The sequence below is a fragment of the Notamacropus eugenii genome, chromosome 1 (assembly GCF_028372415.1).
Source record: "Notamacropus eugenii isolate mMacEug1 chromosome 1, mMacEug1.pri_v2, whole genome shotgun sequence".
Lineage (NCBI taxonomy): Eukaryota > Metazoa > Chordata > Mammalia > Diprotodontia > Macropodidae > Notamacropus > Notamacropus eugenii.
In genome coordinates, this window is record NC_092872.1 from 531,813,777 (window position 1) to 531,835,658 (window position 21,882).

The following is a 21,882-nucleotide window of genomic DNA, read 5'->3' on the forward strand; positions in this document are numbered from 1 at the left end:
CAGAGCAACTGTTGTAATTAACTCATCTATGAAATGATAGTGATAGAATACATATCTCTCATTTGAGAATGCAGCGAAAGAGCTTGGTAACAATCCCCAACATGCCTTCGACCTCTGCGTCTGAGTCTCCACGTCTGACTCCACGTCTATGACCATAGCTATGAAGCCCAGATCAGGCGATCACAGAAAGCAATTAGCCAATAGCCAATCAAGTGAACAACAATTGGACCTCTCCATAATAGCGTAAACTCAGGAGATCCATGGGACTCCAAAGAGTCCCCAGACCTATCTACTTCTGGCTCTGCTTTCTGAAAGGCATTCTGGGTTTTTGGTGATGAAGATCACAGAATCATAGGAACATAGACTTAGAGGAAGAAGGGACCTGAGATATCATCTGACTCAATCATCTTTTACACAGATAAGGAAACTGAAGCCCAGAGAGTTTGAATGAATGTGCCCAAAATCACATGGGAGTAAGTAGTAGAGCCAGGATTTAAACCCAGGTCATTTGATTCAAAATTCAGAAACCTTTCTACTGCACCATTCTATATAACTGGGTTACAAGGATCCTGGGGATGCAGCACAATGGAAAAGGCATTGTACGGGGAGTCAAGAGACCTGGATTTCAGAACCAGTTTTATCATTGATTCACTCATAATTTCTGCCAAGACTTCCATGTCCTCATCAGTGTAAGGAGGTCAAATAGCTAGTAATCTCTTAGTTTCCTTTTAGCTCAAGGATTCAATGAGGATCATTTGGGAACATGAGGAAAGTAGGGGAGGGTTAGGTCTGTGGTTTTCTCTGGAAAACTCCCAGAGAGAACACTTTCCTCTGGCAGTTTGCAAGAATTTATCAAGCACCTACTAAGTACCGAGGGTACATAGGAAAGCAAAAGCACAATCTCTCTCTTGAAGAGCTCACGTTCTACTGAAGGAGACAGAATGCAAAAAACTATGAATAGGCAAGATACATACAGGGTAAATGGGAGGTAATTGCAGAGGGAAGGCACTAGCAGTCAGGAGGACCAGGAAAGACTCTTTGCAAAAGACAGGATTTTAGATGAGTCTTGAAGGAAGCCAGAGAAGACAGGAGGAGGAAGAGTATCTGCAATTTATGGTCTTAGAGAGTTTATGGTCTTAATCACTGAGAGGTTAAGTGATTTGCTCAGGATCACACAGTATGTGTCAGAGGCATGACTGAGCACTCCTTGAAGGCAAGGACTGGTTTTGCCTCTTTTAAAGCTTAGTGTCTAATATATACTGAGTCTAATGAATGTTTATTAAAATTGATTTTAAAAAATTTTGAATTTTACTATAATTTACTATGATTTCTCTGAGCTATGCAAATGAGCTTTAAATACAAATTATTTTCAGTGGATATTATAATTTTACTTTGAAATGAGTATTTTTATTCTACTATCTCTTTTCTTTGCCCTGTGGATAAAAAAAATGCACCAAGTTAGCTTATGCAGCTTGATCTCTTTTGAGGTATTCTTCAATTCCAGTACTTCTTTGGGAACTTACCAAGGGTTTTTGTGACACTGATGTTGGCCCTCTGCCTATGATACCATGCTGCCACTGGATTAAAATAGCTTAGAAAAAAAAATTGGAAAGATACTTAAACCTAACCCATCAACAAGTACCCACTGAATGCTGCGGTGTGCCAAGCAGGGTGTTAAGTATTCCACAACCTCAACAGGTCGAGTGAAACTATGGGTAGTAAGTTCATAAGAAGCAGTCAAAAAGAAGCCCTCCATAAAATGACATATTGTGGGGCCAGAGAATATCTCTCTGCTACACTCTGGAACAAGGCTGCTAAGATGTGGGCTCAGTGGTAGCCAATCACATGGCATCCAGTGCAAACATCCAGCCCCTGCTACATCTCAGCTATGACAAGTGCTTGACAAGCCCCAAACTGCTGAAGAACTTGTCTAATAGGCAGGTGTAGAGGTTGCCAGCTATCAGCTGAGCACACTCTAGAATCAGAACCTGTAGATCATTATAGATCACATAGTACAACCGCTTCATTTCACAGCAAGGAAACTGAGGCCAAGACTATTAGTCTGGTTTGTCCAAAGTCACTAATAAATGGCAAAGCTAGAACTGGAATACAGATCTTGGGGACTCTCAGTTCAATTCTGCTTGCATTATGCTGTGTCACCTCTCACTATTACAAACTGTACCACCTTTGCCTGAAGGGGATATAAGCCTGGGTTAAGCAGAGAATAGGAGAAGGAGGCAGAAAACTTTCTCTTCTCTGCCTGCACATGTTATATGTTTTTCCTCCATTGAACTAGAAGGGAAGAATCAAGAACTTCTGAGTAAATATGTTGAATTAATTTAAGAAATCATAAGCAAGAACTTTTAAGAAAAAAATTTCCTTGGCTGATCTGGCTTAGGTCCTATGCTTGGACCAAAGGATCACTTTAAATCCCTTTCAAATCTATATTTCTATGATTTGATATACAGTGCACAGATACAAGTCAGGGACAGTGATTTCTTTGGAATAATCTGCTGATAGAGTGTGAAAAATGTAGCAAATTGATTAACTCACATAAGAAATGTGCTCATACTCTCTGAAGATAAGTGGATTTCACAGTGCTCATGTAAATCTGGGTACGAAAGAAGCAGCTAATCAGGTACAGGTGGCCTTGACTGATACTCAGTTCAGGGCTCTGGCATTTCTCCACCTTATAATTCATGTTGGAAGCCTTAACCAAATCCCATAGTTTAGGGATCTTCCAGTAGAATGCAAGGTCCTTGAGGGTAGGAGCTGTCCCTTTTGCATTGTAGTAGTAATAAGAGTGATGAGAAGGCAGGGGCTTATGTATGTCAAGAGACTTGCTGGCATCCCAAAGTCAAACTTCAAAGGAAAGAACACATTTAAAGCCATGGATTATTTGCAATGCCAGTCTTTAAAACCTGTTTATTTTTCTGGAAAAGTAAACTGGATGACTGTGGACTGAGAAAGTTTCTCCTCAACCCATACAATGTGAACAAAATCTAGGGCTTATCACTTCAGTTCTATAGAAAGACTAGCCATTCCCCTTCATAAAAAATCAGGGAGAGAAATGAATGATATTCTTGGAGACATAATAGACAGACTAAAACTTTACATAAATTTTTCTAGAACAAACACCTTACGGAACAAACAATATTTCATAAGGCTGACAATAGTTAAACATCACTAGACTAATTAAATTAAATTTTATTATTTATTAAAGTGTTAATTTAAACATCTAATTTAATTTTTTATTTAATTATTATTCACTTTATTTATTTAAATTTAATCTAATGAAACCAAGAAGAGTCTCTTGATTACCATACATTATCTTTTCTCAATCTTCACCCTTTTTGACCTCTTGGCACATTTTGCCACTACTCATCATCCTCTTCTCCTTGATATACTCTTCTCTCTTGGTTTTCATGACACCACTCTCTCTTTCTAGGAAGCTCTCCTCCTACTTGTCTGACCACTTCTTAGTTTCCTTTTCTGAATCTTCCACCAGGCCAAATCCACTAACTGTAGGTGGCCCCCAAGGCTCTGTCATAGGTCATCATCTCATTCCCCTCGATCCTATTTCACTTGATCTCATTAGTTTCCATCAATTCAATTATCAACTCTATGGAGATGATGCTCTGATCTATTTATCCAGCCCCAACCTTTCTTCTGATCTCCATTTTCACATCTCCAGTTGCCTAATGAATATCCCCAATTGGATATCCTGTAGATACCTTAAACTCATTATGTTCAAAACTAAACTCATTACTTTTGCCCCAAAATTCTCCTTTTGCTAACTTCTTTGTTGAGAGAAACACTGTGTTCCTAGTCATCCAAGAGACCAAAATAGGCTTCATCCTAGATTCCTCACTTTCACCCCTCCTTTATATCCAGACTGTTGCCAAATATTGTTAATTCTTCTTTCAAAACATCTTTAATAGATACCCTATTTTCTTCTCTACCATCACTCTCATGCAAGCCCTCATTACCTCATTATTGTTGTCGTTGAGCCATTTTTCATTTGTTTCCAACTCTTCATGACCCCTTTTGGGCTTTTCTTGGCAAAGACACTGGATGATTTGCCATTTCCTTTACCAACTCATTTTTACAGATAAGGAAACTGAGGCAAACAGGGTTAAGTGACTTGCCTAGGGTTACATAGCTAGTAAGTGTCTGAGACCAGATTTGAACTCAGAAAGATGAATCTTCCTAACCCCAGCCCTTGTACTCTATCTATTGTGCTATCTAGCTACCTCTCATTACCTCACACTTGGCTTATTCCATTAGCCTTTTTCTTGGTCTTACTACCCACATCTCTCTCCACTCCAGTCCATTCTCCATTCAACCATCAAAGTGATCTCCTTATGGTATAGGTCTGTCCATATCACCCTCCCTCCCTCTCTCTATAATTCTCCAGTAGCTCCCTATTACTTCCAGGAGGGAACACAAATCTGTTTTGCTTCTAAACCCCTTCATACATTGGCCTCTTCCTGTCTTTCCAGTCTTTTTTACATCTTATCCCTCTCCAAGTACTCTAGGAGCCACTGATGCTGGCCTCCTTGTTGTTACTCATGTGAGACATCTATCTCCTGACTCTCCTCACCTTTACCTCCTTACTTCAATTCAGTTACTGCCTTTCCCTCTGTGAATATCTCCAATTTATCCTGTATCTATCTTTTTTGTACATAGCTGTTTGAGGGTTGCCCCTCACCGCCATTAGTTTGTAAGCTCTTTGAAGGCAAAGACTGTTTTTTGCCTTTTTTCACTATCACTACAGCTTAGCACAGTCCTTAAATGTTTGTTAACTTGACTCTATGACTTGAACTCAATCAATACACTAGAAAGGAATATTGAACAAATTATTGAATCATGAAGATTTGCTTAAAGATATGGATGGGGTTTAAGATAGTGATATAAGAGGGGCTCACTGCTGCCAGATATTACAGGAAAGGCTATCTTTTACATGCCAAAATGATAGAAACTGTGCAATACATTATAGGTTGCAAGAATTTAGTACCTGATGGATAACCTAGAAAGACATGGTCAAGTGGCCAGAGCTGCACACTTGAAGCTCTCATTACCTTGTAAACTGAACACAGATCCCAGTACTGTCAATAAAACCTCCAATTACCCTTGAGAATTCAACAAATAAACTATACGGGAACTAGTGCTTCAATATGAACAAAACTTTTGTCCAGCACCTGGACATAACATCGGGCAATAAAAACTGAAGAACAAGATTTTTCATAGATGTAGCCATATCAGACACTCACAACCTCCCTCTCTCTCTCATGTGTGTGTGTGTGCACATGCTTATATGAGCTTATGTTGCTGTTCAATTCTTCATGACCTCATTTGGGGTTTTCTTGACAAAGATACTGGAGTGGTTTGCGATTTCTTTCTCCAGTTCATTTTAGAGATGAAGAAACTGAAGCAAGCAGGGGGTAAGTGACTTGTCCAGGGTCACACAGCTAGTAAATGTCTGAACTCAGATTCTCCTGACTCCAGGCCTGGCACTGTATCCATTGTGCCACCTAGCTGCCCCGTAAGAGCTTGTATAATAGCTAATATTTCTATAGTGGTATAAGACTTACAAAGCTTTTTACATGACTTATCTCCTTTCACCTCCACAATAGACCTGTGAAATAAGTGTTATTATCCTCATTTTATAGATGAGGCAACTGAGACTGAGAAAAGTTAATTGTCTTGCCCAGGGTCATATAATTAGTAAGTGTCTGAGATAGGATTTGAACTCAAGTCTCCCTGATTCCAAGAACAATACTCTATCCACTAACCACCCAGCTGCCTATATCACAACCCTTGCATTCTGTTCCAAAAAGCAATCATCTTATCTACCTGTGTAGTAGTTCCATGAACATTACATATAAAATAACATTAGTACAGTGACTTGCCCCTGGACCATTTCCTTCTGAACTCCCTCAACATTATTAATTATAGTTATCGATAATTAATGAGTAATTAATAAACTAATACTACTGCTGACATATATACATCACTTTAAAGTTCACAGAGTTCTTTCTATGCAGTACAAGAATTGATCCTCACAACTCCAGAGTGACTTGCACATACACAATAGGTATCTAATTGCTGTTGAATTACAGTGAATTGTTAGTGGGAGTTCCCTTCTCACTCAAGGTCCCAGTGTCTCTCTGCACAAACAAAACGTCAGGACTAAGACATTCAAAAAGAAGGAATGTGGCATAAAAGAAGGAATGCTGGGCAGGGGTTTAGTTCCAGCTATCAATAGCAGCATAGCCTTTGGCATAAAGACATAGCAACTACATGATGTTAGACCTCCAGGACCTAAGAAATCATTTAGTTCCATTGATTATTATAAAGATCAGAAAAATAAGATACAGAGGAGGAAAAAGACTTGCCCAGGGTCAAACTGGTATTAAGTGGAAAAGCCAGGCCAAAAAAACAGGTTAATGTTGCTTTCCTGGGTTGATGCTTTCTCCATTGTACTCTGTTGCTGAACTTGCCTCTTTCCATATGCTTGCTTGCAAGAATCCCCTTAATCTGAAGAGAATCAGACTCTTTAGTCAATTTGTAAGAAAGAATTAAAAATGAGCATACTAGAAAATCAGTAGGAAATATTTGGGGAAGTAGGAGAGTAGAGAGACAAAAGGAAACCAAACAACTCAATACATCCCTCCAAGATTAAAACAACAGAACCTAAAAGTCAGTAGAAGCAAACCCACCAGAAATCCTCAAGAGAATTTTTAAAAATAGCTATAATTCAGTTAATATGTATTCAGTAGCTCCTATGCGCTATGCACTATGTATATAAAGACAAAACTCAAACAGTTCCTGCCCTCAAGAAGCTTGAGGCTGCAAACAATACAGATATGGATAAATATATAAGAAGGAAATAAGCATTTATTAATTACCTATTATGTGCCAGGCACTATGCTAAACTCTTTACAAATATTATCTCACTTCATTCTTAGAACAACCCTGAGAGATGGGTGCTATTATTATCCCCATTTTTGTGGAGAAGGAAACTGAGGCAGAGGGAAGTTAAATGCCTTCTCTAGGGTCACACAGCTAATAAGTATTTGAGGCTGGATTTGAACTCTGATCTTCCCCACCCCAGGTCCAGCACTCTACCCACTATACCAGAAAGAACAATGGTTTTGGGGTGGGGTGGGGGGAGAGGATGGAGTAGAAGGATGGACCTTCTCTAGTTCTCCCCCCATAGCCCATAAAATACCTGTAAAAAATTACTCTAAACAAATTTGAGAGCAGCAGAAGCTACAAAATGACCAAGTGAAATAGTTTTCCAGCCCAAGAAAACTTGGAAGGTCAACAGGAAAGGTCTGCCACACCAGGCTCATAGCAGAGCAAATTACAGCCCATCATGGACCACACAGCACGGACAGGACTGAAGCAGTCTTCAGGGTGTTGAATCAGAGGTAGCCATTGCCATTTCCAGATTTCTCAACCCACAAATGCCAAAGACAGCTTCAAAGGTCAGTGAAAAAGATCTTTCACATGAGTGAGAAAGGAGCAGGTCCAGCCCCAGCCCTGGCCCCAGTGTGGCAGTAGTCACTGCTACAGTAGCCTCTACTTTTGGAGCCTTCAACCTAAAGACCCTGGGGGAATCAAGCACCTGATCTGGGTCTCAGTCCTGAGTGGCAATCCTGGTGCGAGGAGGAGCACTGCAGTAGCAGAGCTGGTGGTAGCTGTGGATAGGGAATCCTACTCACAATTCCAGGGCAAAAATGAATGCTTTTGGTTGCTCACAGACCAGAGCACAGGCCAGGAGAGGAGTATTTTCCTCTCCCTTAATTGCGCCACCTTGGAGGATCTAAGAACTTATAGGTTCCTGGAGATCTCAGAGAACAGCTACACAAAACCTCTGAAGCCTAGGGCAGTATACCCTCCCTTCACAAAGGACTCAAAAATCAAGTAACTGGCTGGGAAAATCCCCAAAAGGGGGAAAAATAAGACTAGAGAAGGTTACTCTCTTGGTGAAAAGGTATTTTCTTCCATCCATTCTGATGAGGAAGAGCAAAATATATAATCAGAGGAAGACAACAAGGTCAAGGTTACTACATCCAAAGCCTCCAAAAAAAAATATGCAGTGGTCTCAGGCCATGGAAGAGTTCAAAAGGGATTTTGAAAATCAAGTAAGAGAGGTGGGGGAAAAATTGGGAAGAGAAATGAGACACAAGAAAATCATGAAAATCAAGTCAGTTTGCTAAAGGAGACCCAAAAAGTGCTGAAGAAAATAACACATTTAAAAACAGACTAAGCCAAATGGCAAAAGAGGTCCAAAAAGCCAATTAGGTGAAAAATGTTTTAAAATGCAGAATTGGGCAAATGGAAAAGAAGGTTCGAAAGTTTACTGAAGAAAATAGTTCTTTAAAAATTAGAATGGAGCAGATGGAAACTAATGACCTTATGAGAAACCAAGAAATTATAAAACAAAACCAAAAGAATGAAAACATGGAAGACAACGTGAAATATCTCAGTATAAAAACAAGTGTCCTGGATCCAGGAGAGATAATTTAAAAATTATTGGTCTACCTGAAAATCATGATCCTAAAAGGAGCCTAGAGAACATCTTCCAAGAAAACCAAGGAAAACTGCCCTGATATTCTAGAACCAGAGGGTAAAATAGAAATGGAAAGAATTCACTGATCACTTCCTGAAAGAGACTGGAAAAGAAAAATCCAAGGAATATTGTAGCCAAATTCCAGAGTTCTCAGGTCAAGGAGAAAATGTTGCAAGCAGACAGAAAGAAGCAATTCAAGTATTGTGGAAAGACAATCAGGATAATACTGGATTTAACAGCTTCTACACTAAGGGATTGAAGGGTTTGGAATATGACATTCCAGAGGTCAAAGGAGAAAGGATTAAAACAAAGAATCACTTAGCCAGCAAAACTGAGTAATATACTTCAGGGGGAAAAGTGGAATTTCAATGAAATAGAGGACTTCCAAGCATTCTTGTTGAAGAGACCAGAGCTGAATAGAAAATCTGACTTTCAAATACAAGAACTAAGAGAAACATGAAAAAGTAAACAGGAAAGAGTAGACTTAAGGAACTCATTAAAGTTGAACTGTTTACATTCCTACATGGAAAGATGTTATTTGTAACTATTAGGGCAGTTAGAGGAAATATATGTGTTTATTATATGTGTATAGGTATGTATATGTACATGAGTATATGCGCGTATGTGTATATACACACACACACACATACATAGAGTGCACAGGGTAAGCTGAATATGAAGGGAGAATACCTAATAAATAAAATTTGCTGTTGAATGGAATGTACTAGGAGTAAGAGAAAGTCAAAAGTAGAATGTAGCAAATCATCTCACATAAAAGAGGGAAGAAAGAGCTTTTACAATGGAGGGGAAGAGGAGGGAAATGAAAGGGAATAAGTAAGCCTTACTCTCATGGGATTTGACTTAAGAAGGGAATAACACACACTCAATTGGATATAGAAATCTATTTTATCCTTCAGAAAGGCAGGAGGGAAGGGGATAGGAGAGGGGAAGATAATAGAAGGGACAGCAAATTGGGAAAAGGGATAATCAGAAGCAAATATTATTGCACAAGGACAGGTGAAGGGAGAGAATGGAATAAATGGAGGGCAGGATAGGACAGAAGGAAATGTGATTCGTCTTTCTCAGAATAACTACTATGGAAGTATTTTGCATGGCTACACATGTATGACCTATAATGAAATTCTTGTTTTCTCATTGACAGTGGATGGTGAGGAAGGAAGAGAATATGGACTCAAAGCTTTAATAATGAATGCTAAAAACTGTTTTAGCATGCAATTGGAAAATAAGATGTGCAGGCAATGGGGTGTAGAAATCTATTTTGAGCTACAGGAAAATAGAGGGGAGGGGGAAGAATGGGGCAATAGAAGGAAAGACAGACCGGAGGAAAGGGTGGATGGGATGTATGCTGTCCTGAGGTGGGGGTGGGGAGAGATGGGGAGAAAATTTTGATTTCAAATTTTTGTGGAAGTGAATGCTGAGAACTGAAAAATAAATGATATATTTTTAAAAATATCAGCAAAACTAACCAACATGTTAAATAAGTCTGACAGTATTTGCACACAGCAAAGGATTGTACAAATTCCAGCACAATTAAAATGAAGTGAATATAAGAAAAAAAAATGGTTCCATATAGTGTCTAAGATCAAGGAGCAATCAATAGTATCAAAAGTGACAGAGAGATTAAGATGAGGACTGAGAAAAGACCACAGAATTGAACAGCATTGATAACCTGGTAGAATGAAAAAACCTAATTACAAGGAGATGGGGATAGAGGATTAACAAAAGGAAAGTAATGAATACAGATAACCTTTCCTCAATGTCTCTCAGTAAAAGGGAGGAATACTGGACAGGTGATTAAGGAGATCTTAGGGCCAAATGAGAGGACTGTTAGGTAGCATAATGGATAGAGAGCTGGGCCTGGGGTCAGGAGATCTCCTTTTCCTTAGTTCTAATCTAGTCTCAGATACTTACTAGCTGTGTGACCCTGAGCAAATCACTTAACTCTGTTTGCCTTAGTTTCTTCATCTGTAAAATGGGCTGGAGAACTTAATAGCAAACTGCTCCAACATCTTTGTCAAGAAAATCCCAAATAGGCAAGAGTCAGACAGCACAAATAACAGCTGAAAGACAACAATAAAGTGTCAAACGAGGGTGTAGAAGGTTTTGTTGTTGTTGCGATTGTTTTTTAAGGATGGGAGAGACTTGAGCATGTTTGTAAATCCTAGAGTAAGACTCAGCAGACAGTAAGAGATTGAAGATTATGAATAGAAATGAGATTATCAAAAGGACAAGCCTACAGAAGATCCAGGAGGGAATGGGATCAAGGCCATTGGTAGAAGCTGTGATGAGAACAAGGACGACCTTCTTCTGTGAGACTGGCAATAAGGAGAGGACAGCAGAGGAAGATGTTGAAACATGTGAAGTAGAGAAATAAGGAGAAGCGGAGGCCCCTGACCAACTTCATGAAAAAAAATCTTTAAATGGAAAATTGAAAATATGCTGAAACTACATAGAAAGTAGCTCCAGAAAGATAGAATTATCTTAAGAAATAATAAAATGGCTAATAAATGAGTCAATCAATAAAATTATTATTTGTTAAGCACCTGCTATGTGACAAATATAGTGGCAGGTGCTGGGGACACCAATTCAAAAATGAGATAGTTCCTACCCTCAAGGAGCTTCTATTCTAGAGGAGGTGGGGGTGAGTAAGTGGGAGGATAAAACTTGATACACAAAATGAGATTAGCAAAACAAAGAGAAGAGATGAAATTGGGTGCAGCTAAGTAATCTCAGGACAAAATAAAACAGTTTAGAAACATACATGTGAAAGATATGTACTAGAATCATTTGTCAGGCAATATCTAGATCATTAAGCTCAAGTCTAGGTTTCTCATTTAGGGAAGGTGTAGATAAGGTATTTAAAGGACGGCAGTCAAGATGACAAAGGGCTATGAGTGGAGAACTATGGGGAAGATAATAATTTGACCATTGTACTTGAGTAAATTGTACAAATAAGTTTGCCAAAAGAAATGGAAAATGTGGGACAAATGAAAAACAGAATTCTTAGAATGCCGACAAGGAAGATACTCAAATTTAACTCATCCAGCATATTATTGTTAAGTTGAAAGATTATAAAGCTAAGTAGAAAATTCTACTACTACTACGGCCTGGAAGAGTGTCATTACATATCAAAAGTTATGAATTCAAATTTCATGAGATTTTTCTACAAAATGAGTAAAGACAGAAGGTGGGTTATGATATATAGAAAATTAAAGAAATATAATTTTTTCCCCACACTCTATCCCTATCCTTTTTCACTTCTTTGTATCCTATGACACTGATGATCACTCTCTGTCTTTGGATAGTGTTCTCTTGGTTTTCATAACACTACTTTCTCCTAGTTCTACTTACCTAACCTAGTCTCCTTCTCTGGATCTTCATCCAGATTTTGCCCATGAACCACAGCTGTTTCCTCAGGTTGTCCTCGGCTCTCTTTTCTTCCTCATTTATACTATCTCATCTGCTGTCTCACCAGCTCCTAAGAGTTCAATTATTAATCTTTATGCAGATGACTCCAGGGTCTATATATCCAACCCAAATCTCTCTTCTTTGCTCCAATGTCACCATATCAGTGCTGCTTTTTTTTTTTTTGGACATCTTGAATTGGATATCCTGGAGACATCTCAAGTCAATATGTCCAAAAGAGAATTCATTAAAACTCTCTCCTTTCAAAGATGACAGAGTAGAAAGACACACATACACTAGCTCTTACCCCACAGCTCATAAAATACCTGTAAAGAAGAACTCTCAACTAATTCTAGAGCAGCAGAAGCCACAGAACAACAGAGTGGAGGAGATTTCTAGCCCAGAGTGACCTGAAAGACTGATGAGAAAGATTTGTTGCACCAGACATGGAGCAGAGCTCAGCCCAGCCCAGCTGTGGCCATGCAGCACTGAGAAGAGCAGATCCAAGCAGGCTTCAGGGACAGAATCTCCAGTGGAAGTGCTGATCCCTCAACCCACAGGTGCCAAAGGTCAGTGAGAGGGTCTTTTCAGCTGGCTGAGAAGGGAGCAGGGTGTCCCCATAACGGGCCTCCTCCAGTGGCAGCAGTGCAGGCAGCAACAGAAGGGGCTCCTAAAGCAGGGAGTAGCCTGCATCCATTGTTGAAGGTCTCATTGTATACCCCCTGAGAGAACTGAGCCCTGTGTGGCAGCCCTGCCCCCATCTGAGCAGCTGATCTTAATCTCACACTGAATAGCAGCCCTGCCTCTGCCTAAAGCCCCTGAGGGTTTGGATCAGCTTATGTGAATCTCAGCCCCCAGTGCTGGTTTGATGGAACTGGAGGCCAGGTGGTTGTGGAGACGAAACTCAAAAGTCAGGTAATTGGCTGAGAAAATGCCCAAAAAAGGGAAAAAAATAAGACCATAGAAGGTTACTTTCTTGGGGAACAGGTGTCTCCCCCCATCCTTTCAGATGAGGAAGAAGGCATAATGTCAGAGGAAGTGAAGGCCCCTGTCTCCAGGGCTTCCAAAGGGAACTTGAACTAGGCTCAGGCAATAGAAGAGCTTAAAAAACAAGTTAGCAGCTTACTAAAGGAGAACCAAAAAAATGCTGAGGAAAATAGCCTTAAAAAGAGGCTAACTCAATTGGAAAAAGAGGTCCAAAAAGCCAAAAAGGAGAAGGACGCTTTAAAAAGCAGAATTAGCCAAATGGAAGAGAAGGTCCAAAAGCTCACTGAACAAAATAATTCATGGAAAGAGAGAATTGAGTTCAGGGAACTGAATGACTATGAGTTAAACCAAGCAGTTAGTAAACAAAACCAAAAGTTGGAAAAAACAGAAGATAATGTGAAACATATCATCGGAAAAACAACTGACCTGGAAAATAGATCCAGGAAAAACAATTTAAAAATTATGGGACTACCTGAAAGCTACGATCAAAAAAAGAGCCCTCACATTATCTTCCATGAAATTATCAAGGAAAACTGCCCTGATATTCTAGAACCAGAGGACAAAATAAATATTAAAAGAATCCACCAATCACCTCCTGGAAGAGACTCGAACAGAGAAACTCCTAGGAATATTGTGGCCAAATTTCAGAGTTCCCAGATCAAGGAGAAAATACTGCAAGCAGCTAGAAAGAAACAATTTGAGTACTGTGGAAATACAATCAGGATAACACAGGATCTGGCAGCTTCAACATTAAGGGATCGAAGGGCTTGGAATGGGATATTTCAGAGGTCAGAGGAACTGGGTTTGAAACCAAGAATCACCTACCCAGCAAATCTGAGTATAATACTTCAAGGGAATAAATGGTCACTCAATGATATAGAGGACTTTCAATTATTCATATTGAGGAAAAGACCAGATCTGTATAGAAAATTTGACTTCCCAAGACAAGAATCAAGAGAAGCATGAAAAGGTAAACAGGAAATAAAAATCATAAGACTCTCTAAAGCTGAACTGTTTACATTACTACATGGAAAGAAAATATTTGTAACTCTTGAATTTTTTCTCAGTATTTGGGGAGATGGAGAGATTGTACATACACACACACACATATGCATATATAGATAGAGAGTACAGGTTGTGTTGAATCAGAAGAGATGATATCCACACGCACACACAAAAATAAAATAAAATAAAAATTAAGGGGTGAGGGAGGAAAACACTGAGAAGAGAAAGGGAGAAATGGAATTGGGCAGGCTATAACTCATAAAAGAGATAAGAAAAATCTTGTTCAATGGAGGAGAAAAGGGAGAAGAGAAGAGGGGGAAAATGAAGCTACTCTATCCACATGTGGCTGAAGGAGGGAACAACATGTTCACTTAATTTGATATGAAAATTTATATCACACCACAGGAAAGTAGGGGAGAAGGCAACAAGTGGGGTGAGGGGAATGATAGAAGGGAGGGCAAATGGGAGAAGGGAGTTACTAGAAATAAACACTTTCAAGAAGGGACAAGGTCAATTGTGGGGGAAAAATAAGCAGGGATAGGGTAGGACAGAGGGCAATATAGTTAGTATTATGTAACATGATTATTATGGAAGTCTTTTGCAAAACAACTCATATTTAGTCTGTATTGAATCACTTGCCTTGTCAGTGGTGCTGGGGAGGGATTCAGGGAGGGAGAGAAGTTAGAATTCAAAGTATTAGCAACGAATGTTGAGAATTTTTATGGCACATAATCGGGAAATAAGAACTACAGGGAATGGGGTATGGAAATTTATCTTGCCCTACAAGAAAAGAGAGATGATGGGGATAAGGGAAGGGTGGGGTGTGATAGAAGGGAGGGTACATTGAGGGAAGGAGTAATCAGAATGCAAGGTATTAGGAAGTGGGGGGAGGGGAATGATGGGGAGAAAAATTGGACATGTTACAAAGTAAGGTAAAAGCAAGTAGTGTTAAAACAATAGACTGAATTAATTACTGAGAATAAATCAATGACATCTTTAGTTTGGAGAAAAGAATTTTAGTCTAAATTTCCTAGAGGAAGGTAACCTAGGGTAAAATTTGGCATTGATGGAAAAGTTAAAATTTTAATGGTAAATTTGATTTTATGATTGCTATTTAATCAGGAACTAGAACATATACAGAAAGGCAAGTAAGCCACTTAAGACTTGCCTCAAAACATGTTCCTTAGCCAAAGTGAAATTATAATCATATTTGAAACCTGGTTATTGGAACTTGCCATTTTTAGGTGCTATGGGACTATTAAGTGACTGTTCTTCTGAGCCTAACTTCAAGTACGGATAGCAGGAAAGGTGGTCTGAGCCTCCAATCCATGATGCCAGTTACCCTGTGAGATGCTGGTATGAACTGCAAAAGGTGATCTCATGGGAAGGGTGGGAAAGCGGCTGTTCAGCCTGTGCTGAGGTAGGATTCTCCTGACTCAATTTCCCCACTGACACCTGGCAGACTTTAAGCCTGACTGAATGCAAGTGGACAATCTAATCCTTCCTGCAATTGACATGAAGTTGGGGGGATATTGTATCCCTGCAATGTCCCTACTCTTGGGGGCAATTTCCTATAGTCAAAAGGTTTGTAAGCTTAATACCAGGTCTATTAAATTATAGCTTATTGGTAGGGGAACATCCAAAGTTAAGTCTAAAATTAAGCTATTAGGAATAGGACTTTAGCCAACAACAATAAGTTAGGGTCCTTTAATTCTTAGTAATATTGTGGAGACAATTAGGTCAAGAGCTTGTTAAGTTAGCAACATAAATATTATTTGTGTGTCAGTTGGTTAATGTTTTAAAAAAATTCTTTTGTGGTCCATATTGTAAATGCTTTAAATAGAAGTATCACCTGACCAAAAGTTTGAACTGTTTTATGTGTTATAAACTGTGTTAAAAATGAAAAATAAAATTAAAAAAAATTTTAAACAAAAAAAAAAAGAAAGAAATGAAGAACAGGTGGACTTCAGAAAAACCTGGAAAGACTTATATGAACTGATGCTGACTGAAGTAAGCAGAACCAGGAGAACATTATACACAGTAACAGCTACAGTGTGGGAGGACTGTTTTTGATAGACTTAGCCTTTACAGCAATGTAAGGACCTAAAACATTTTCAAAGGACTCATGATGCAAAGTGTCGTCCACATACAGAGAAAAAACTATGGAGTCGGAATGCAGAATGAAGTGAATATTTCTCCTTTATTATGTTTTGTTTTTCTCGTGATTCCTCCCATTTGTTTGAATTCTTCTATGCAACATGACTAATGTGAAAATATGTTTCACAGGAATGTATTTGTAGAATGCATATAAGATTGCATGTCATCTTGGGGAGGGAAAAGGGAAGGAGTGGGAGAAAATTTGGAATTTATGGAAGTGATTGTTGAAAGCTGAAAACAAATTAATAAATTTTGGGAAAAAATTAATCAAAAAAACCTCTCTCTTTTCCTAAATTTTCTATTACTTTCAAAGGCACCACCATCCTCTCAGTCAACCAGGCATGCAACCTCAGTGTCATTCTTGACTCAACTCACACTGATACCACTTATTCAATATGTTTTCAAGCCTTGCCATGTCTACATCTACATATATGTCCCTTCCTGTTAAGCCACACAGCTGTCACACTGGTATAGGTACTCATGACCTCACATCTAGGCTATTATAATAGCCTCCTGGTTGGTTTCTCTACTTCAAGTAACTCCCTTATTTCAAAACATTCTCCACTCAACTGACAAAGTGATTTCCATAAAGTGAAGTTTTATGTCTCCCTTCTGCCATCCCCCTACACACACACACACACACACACACACACAATTTACCTCTAGTGGTTCCCTATTGCCTCCAGGATCAAATGCAAAAGGCTCTGTTTGGCATTTAAAATTCTTTACAACCTAATCCTTTCCACCCTTTCTAGGCTTATTATAGTTTATATTGCAGTACCTTATATAATATTTTATTTTATATTTTATATTCCTCTCCATACTCTACAATTCAGCTTCAATGGCCACTTGCTATTCCTTACACATAACTCTCTGTTTCCAGAATGTGTATCTTTTCACTAGCTGTCTTCCATCCCTGAAATGCTCTCCCTCCTCATCTGCGCCATCTGGTTTCCTTCAAAACGTAGATCAAATATACCTTCTGCAAGAGGTCTTTCCTGTCATTTCCTCACCTACTCGCACCTGCCTGTCTTCCCTCTGAGATACCTCCTATTTGTGCCACATACATATGTGTGTGTGTGTATTTGCATACCATTCCATCAGTGAGAATATGAGCTTCCTGGGGACTAGGTCCAAGTTTTTGCAATTCTTCATATTCTTGGTGCTTAGCAAGGTACATGACATATAGTAAGGACTTAATAAATGCTTGTTGACAAAGTCGTTCCTAAATCCAGCTTTCCAGCAAGGTGGTTCTTTAATTGTGATTAACTGGTCACCATTTTAATAATATCATCACTGTGGAATAAAAAGCACTGAGTGACATTTTAGTTAATGACTAAATTACACAAGCATGAAGGGAAAAGGGAAAAAAATCAAAGAAAAAACAGAACAGCAAGGGATACAAGCACTTAATAGATACTGGTTTGATTATTGCTTGCTGATTCCATAGCATAAATATATACATATATTTATATATATAAATATGTATATAAAAACTTTGAATATATATATGTATGTATATATATATATATATTCAAAGTTTTTTCTCCATTATTTTTATTCATTTTATCTATGGATTATTTTTATCATTTTTCTCAAGGATATTTTATTCATTGTTTTCCTAATATTAAACTTTTCTTTCATAATTTGACCATAATCAACAATTTAAAAAGCTATATTGCTAGGATTTTTTGCAACTATTTCATTAAGTATGTTTATATTAATATTTAGTGATATTGATCTATAGTTTTCCTTTTTGGGCTTATCTCTTCTATGTTTTCTAGGATGCAAAATCAAAACCATATTTGTCTTTGAAGAAAAATGCCACTGTTTTCTAGCTTTTAGAACTATTTGTATAATAAAGATATTATTTGATCTTTGAAATTTTTATAGACCACTTGTTCCTGGTGACTCTTTATGGATACTCAACAATTTCTTATTTTAAAACTGGTTTACTTAGTATAGTTGTTTCCCATTTACTCAATTTTGGTATTTCATATTTATCAATGAAATCATAGGTTTAGTACTTGTCCCTTTCCATTCTTCTTATAAATTAGTCTTTTTAGTTTTTTTGTTTTTTGCAAGTCTGCATGTAAGAATCTCTGATGGCTTTTTGTTTTGTTTTGTTTTCTTCATTTGTTCTATCTCCTATTTCTGATTTCTAATTTTGGGGATTGGATTTTCTCTGTCTTCTTTTGATTAAATTTACTAATAGTTTACAAATTTTCAGATCTAAAAAAAACTCCTGGTTCATTTATTAATTCAATTATTCTTTATTTCTCCAATTTATTTATCCTTTCATCTTAATGTCCTTGCTTGAGCTTTCATTTTGTAGATTAATTTCATTTTAAAAATTTATTTGATAGTAAACAATTCACTTTTCTCTTCTTTTTTTCTCTTATTAAATGAATCAGTTATTCAAGGATGTAAATTTCCCTCTGAGTACTTCCCTGGCTACATTCCATTAATTTTGATGTATTTATATTGTCATTTTCTTTTATGTGATTATTTTTATAATTTGTTCATTAAGTCCAATATTCAACAAGGCATTTTAAAATTTTCTATATTCATCTGCATCTTTAAATCATATTTTTTGTTTAAGTTGATTTTATTGCATTTTGTTCTGCAAATGTAGTATTAACATTTTCTGCTTTTTAATATTTGCTCATAACTTCTTTGTGACCTAGTGCATGACACTTTTTTTCCATATTCCATGTGTATTTGAAAAAGGAAATATAGTTTGGACATTTCTTAATTTTTCTGATCAGTTCTTTCACTTGTATATCAAATCTAGTTACTTTCGTATCTATTCAAATTGTTAACTTCTCTCTTCCTCATCTTTCTGTTTGATTTATGTATTCCTTTAGTGGAGTCCTGAAAATTCACCACTATTATTGATTTTTTTTTAAAAAACTATTTCATTTTTAAATTGGTTAACTTTTTCTTTATAAATTTGGTTTCTTGTCATTAGGTAAGTAGATTGTTAATGCTGATATCCTCATTGTTAATGGTAACTTTATGCATGATATAATTTCTTTATCTCTTTTGATATTTTCCAATTTAAACTCATCTTTATCAGATATTATCACAGAAGTTCCAAATTTCCTAATGTTAGCCAAAGCATGCTAAACCTTAGTCTATCCTATAATCTTAAATTTTTCTACTTTTTTTCCATCAGCTTGTATGGGTGGGCAACATATTGCTAGGTTGTGTTTTCAAATCTACTGAATAAGATGTTATACCCTGATACATTTAGCAGATGAAAACACGTATGTTCACTGGGTGTGAACAAGGCTTGACCACCTCCATAGGTGCAAGAGGAAGTCTGTTCGGTTGGCTCAAGGACTTGATCACACCTTCTGGTGCCCGTATAAAACCACTGAACTAGTCAGAACCAGAGAATTCAGTGCCTGGAAGTGGAGAGGATAGGAAGCTATTTTGGAGAAGAGATTCCTCAAAGTAGGGAGAAGCAGAGAAATACATCAGCCTCAGTTTTTTTGCCTCATCCTCCTCCATGCCTTTTGGAAAGAGGAGAGTCAGAAGCATTTTGGATTTCCTATCAGTGTTCTAGCACCATTCTCCCGATGGCAGCAGCTGAGAGGACTTACTCTGAAGAAGTCAAAGTCAGATTGGATTAGATGAGAAAAGCAGATTCAAAGTTCTACAAAGAGCCCAGAAAAAAGAAAAGCTAAAAATATCTAAGGTGGACTCAGTAAATACTCCCACAAAAGGGAAAAGCAGACTTCAGTAACCAGGAGCTGAAAACTGCCCCTTTGCCACATCTGTACACTAAGTTTGAGCTCACTTTCCCTAGACTCTCTATGCACTAGTGAGAGAGTATATCACAGGTTTTGGGAGGGGTATGTTTGGTACTAACTGTGCCACCATAGTAAATATTCCTCTTTCTAAAAAATAATTCTGGCTAATTTGTATTAATTGATAATTATGGAGGGAAGCAGTTGAGGCTTGTGAACTGTAGCATTAGAAAAATAACCCTCTAAACCCTCAAGGGTACCCTTAGAACTTCAAGGGGAAATGTATCAGTGAAGCTATGGAGACCCCACCTACTGGTACAATAATGGGAATTGGTGAGTGGCTGTAGAGGCTGCACTACACATCACTACTAACACTTTCCCAAACTCACTCACTCTCTCTCTCTCTCTCTCTCTCTCTCTCTCTCTCTCTCTCTCTCTCTCTCTCTCTCTCTCTCACACACACACACACACACACACACACACACACACACACACACAGTGAGAGAGAGAGAGAAAGAGAGAGAGAGAGCACTTCTAATGTCTAATATACAACTGAGTTTTATGAAAATTTCCTTCTCTTGCTCTACCCATCACACCATCCAGAGCTTGTATACATAGGTATTTCTTCCTGCAAGCCCCACTGTCTCTTCTCCACAATGATTCACATCCATCATTTTGCCTCTTTAGACAGAAGTGCTAAAGTGCTTACTATATTCCAAGAACTGTGCTAACAGGTACAAATACAAAGAAAAAGTAAAATGGTCTTTCCTCTTAAGAATCTTACATTCTAATATTGCAGACAACATGAGCATAGCTTAGTACATATAAGATAAATATGAGATAGATTTAACTTGAGAAAAGAAAAGACTAGTAGCTAGAGGGACTTGGAAAGACCTTTTGCAGAATGTATCACTTGAACAGTCTTAAAAGAAGCCGGACTTAAAGGAAACACTAAAAATTATAGTACTGCAAAGATTATTTCTTAGAATGGCAAAAGTATTGATTTAAACTGATGAGCTAAGCATTATATGTAATGGGAAAACATTAGGGCCATTCCCATAGCGACATAAAGTTGGGCTATTCACTCTCACCCATAATCACCTGAAATAGTTTTTTTTAAATACTATATGAATAAGGCAAGAAAAAGAAATTAACGGAACAATAATTGGTAAGGATAAGGTTAACGTATCTCTGTCTGCAGATGATATGATGGTACACTTAGTAAATCCAAGAGACTCAACAAAATTTTTAAAAAATCAAGATAATAAATGGTTTTTAGCAAGATAGCAAATATGCAATAAACCCTCAAAAATCAATAGCACATCTGTATATTATTAGCAGAAAAGAGGAGAATAGGAAGAGAATGACATTTTTGTGATTATGAACAAATATATTCAAGTACTGAGTATTAACCTACCAAAACACATGCAATGCATGTATAAAGATAATTATGAAACATTTTAACTTCCATAAAGTAAAAATTAAACAGAAAGCTATCAAATGTATATATGTATATTAAGCAAATCTGGTAAAAATGACAATATCCCTAACTTAATTTGGGGATCATGGGAAATGAGAGAGGTGCTATGATATTGGAGGATAACTTTTCCCATTTCTCAGAAACAAATAAGAGAAGTCAACAAACTATAGGTCAGTGATCTTATCTCCAATTTCTTGGATGATTCTAGAACAGATCTTTAAAGAGACAGAAGTCAAATATCTAGAAAAGGAAACATGGCTTCATAAAAAAAGTTATGTCTTACTAACCTCATTTCCTTTTTTTTGATCAGATTATTAAACTAATGAGTAAGGGGGATGTTTGGATAGAGTTTACTTAGATTTTAGCAAGGTTTTAATAGAAAATTTCAGATTATTCTTGTGAAGAAGATAGAGAGATTTGGAGTAGAAGATAATACAATCCTATGCATTCACAACCAGTTGAATGGTTGCACTCAAAGAGTAGGCTGTTAA

The 21,882-nt window shown here is 37.6% G+C and overlaps 1 protein-coding gene and 1 pseudogene across 1 annotated transcript in view; one reads left to right on the top strand and one right to left on the bottom strand.

Moving 5' to 3' along the window:
- LOC140520247 (ALK tyrosine kinase receptor-like) overlaps nucleotides 1-21,882 on the bottom strand; it is a 505,219-nt gene that overhangs the window by 348,537 nt on the left and 134,800 nt on the right. The window lies entirely within an intron of this gene.
- LOC140529724 (nascent polypeptide-associated complex subunit alpha pseudogene) overlaps nucleotides 1-21,882 on the top strand; it is a 71,039-nt pseudogene that overhangs the window by 1,714 nt on the left and 47,443 nt on the right.